General features: G+C 43.2%; 1 pseudogene; it reads right to left on the reverse strand.

The window, feature by feature from the left end:
• Positions 1-1,068: 1,068 nt before the first annotated feature.
• Positions 1,069-2,419, reverse strand: LOC147443552 (pentatricopeptide repeat-containing protein At3g57430, chloroplastic-like; annotated as a pseudogene).
• Positions 2,420-2,653: the final 234 nt, after the last annotated feature.

A 2,653-nucleotide genomic window follows, 5' to 3' on the forward strand; every position in this document is an offset into this window, starting at 1 on the left:
TCGGGAAGTCTACTTGGAAAGAGTTTGAGAATGTCCAAAAGCATTTTCTCACCAACTTTCTCCAAGTCAAGACACAAACACCCTACATGCTCTTACTTCTTGAGTCCGGTCGCTTCCCATTGAGGTCTTGGGCATGCAAAGGGTTGTGGAGTACATGCGTAAGACACAACGTAGCCCTTTGCATCGACTTCCTAGAATCGCATATGAAGCAAGTCAAAAGGTTCAAAAGACATGCAAGAGCAAAATACTAAGTTCGGGGTGGATGCTTGACATCAAGAAATGGTTTGGAAGATGGGATGCATGTCATTTGGTCAAGGATGCGTCTATCGACTCCCAAGTTAATGAGGCCTTCTTACAACGCCAATGTATCACGGCTTGGGAGAAATCCGGAGGTTCTCGCTTTAGCCATTACACCACACACGTTGCCCCAAACTACAAATCTCTCTTCTTCTCCAAACGAGGTAACCGAACCTATCCCTACATCCTTGAGCCCATCCCGTTGAGTGCGATCCGCACCATTGCCTCCATTCGTCTTAGCTCCCATTCTCTACGTTGCGAGACAGGACGTTGGGGCACTGGCGAGGAGTGTCATCGACTTTGCACTTTATACCCTCGTCAAGTACGAGAGAGTGAGTACCACACACTACTTGAGTGCTCAGCTTTTGACCACATTAGGTCCTCTTTTCCCCACATATTCAGCCATGAGCTCTCCCTACATACCTTCCTCTCCCAACCACGATGTGGAATCTCTATTGCGACGCTCATTTCAGCCATATTTGAGCATCGAGAGTCACTTATGACCTCTACTCACACCACGTGACATGTTCATTTGGTCCCATAGGTCATATTTGACCTCCGAGGACGATAATAGAACTATCTCTGTGTGTGTGTGTGTTTTCGCGCGCGTACGCGTGCGCACAATGCCTACGCTTGCTTCATGCCCGCCCCATTTTGCTCCTCTTGAATATACCACCATTCTCTAATCTTGCTTCTTCCTTATTCCCTCCTTTGATATTCCCACTTCACCTGAGTGTGTTTATAACACACACAGAGCGGCTGCGCTCATCTTCACATCTTATTTTCACCTCTAATAATCCCAAAAATTTGCATAAATAGGACACTTACCTTCAAGATAGAGGGAGCTTCCTATCAAACTAACTCAAAGTTCTACCCACAACCCACTTAATCTGAGTATGGGGATTTAGTCTTCTTCTTCCTCAATATCTCTGAGGCAACAATGACGTCCTGTAAGGGTGAGTAACTTCACACGACAAACATCTTGACCTAAACATTTTTCTTTCTAGACATGGTCAATGTGTCCACATGCCGCAATAGGTCTGCTACACTGCTAGCACTATCCTCAATCCAAAACTCAACGAATAGCTTCCACATGAGCACATAGCCTAAGGCATCTTCCTTATCCAAGGAGACAAAATTGTTGTAGCATCGCTTTCCCACCTCAAGATTAGCATGAGTCGTACTATGTTCAAGTAATGAAGTCAAGCCTATGATGTCACGTGTTGGTGGCATACTTTGAAGTAGATCTTCATCCTCTTTGATATGTCATGCCCAACCAAGAAGGTCTATTAAATAGTTGAAATGATCCAGTGCAGGAAGTACTCCCTTATCCTAATGCATCTTATGAAACAAAGACTTGCCCTCTCCTAATGAACCTGCATGACTGACGGTTGCAAAAAGACTGAGGAACGTGGTCTCATCTCGTTGCACACCTTCACTATGCATGCTATCGAATAGCTAATGCATTGCTTTACTATTGCCATGTTGTGCATATCATGCAATCATAGTATTCATGTCACCAAATCTCGGTTTTGCAAATGGCATGATAAGTAGCTAGCATTCTTCAAGTTTCCATAAATAACATACAAGTTAAAAAAGAGCTTTCAGTAATTTCATTTGCTTCAAAATTTAAGATTTGACAATCATATGAAAGAGTGTGTTGATTTGATCAACGGCTAAGATGTCATAGCAATACACAGAAAGGTTGCGCGATCAGGCTCTCGGTCTTCTAACTACATTTGGAGAATAATGCTGAAGCTTCTTCATTACAGAGGTGTTGAACATATCCTGTCTTCAGGGTGATCCATGACACAGTATCTCTCTTTGATAGCTTATCAAGCACTCGGTGAGCATCCTTTAAATCATCGAATCGAGTGTGCATGTCAATTAAAGAGTTTGCTACCATAGTTTTACCTTCAAAACCCACAAACACAATGAAAGCATGGATTTCCAAACGGCTCTCTGCATCAGTAATGCCTGGCAAGCAAGCACTTAATAAGCTCGGAAATGTTGTCTGATCAGGATCGGTTGCCTTTCGGAAAATTTGAAATGTAGCCCACACTACATCCAGGAATTCCCAAAATGCTGCAAGATAATGAACTGGGGAACACATCCTCTCCATGATCCACCCAACAACAGAGGCCTTCTAGAAAGAGCCACGTGGAAAATGGAGGCCAAAAATTTCATAAAAGCAAATCATAAAAAACGTTTTAAAAGCCAATCGTCATCGCCTGTTAAGAAGTTACATGACGTATTATGGTTGTGCATGTAGAGAAGATGCAGGTAGGAGCAAGAGTTCTATGGAGTCAAAATCTATATGATCTCTCTCTCTCTCTCTCTCTCTCTCTCTCTCTCT

This window comes from Adiantum capillus-veneris, chromosome 13 (assembly GCF_014529385.1).
Source record: "Adiantum capillus-veneris isolate H3 chromosome 13, ASM1452938v2, whole genome shotgun sequence".
NCBI lineage: Eukaryota > Viridiplantae > Streptophyta > Polypodiopsida > Polypodiales > Pteridaceae > Adiantum > Adiantum capillus-veneris.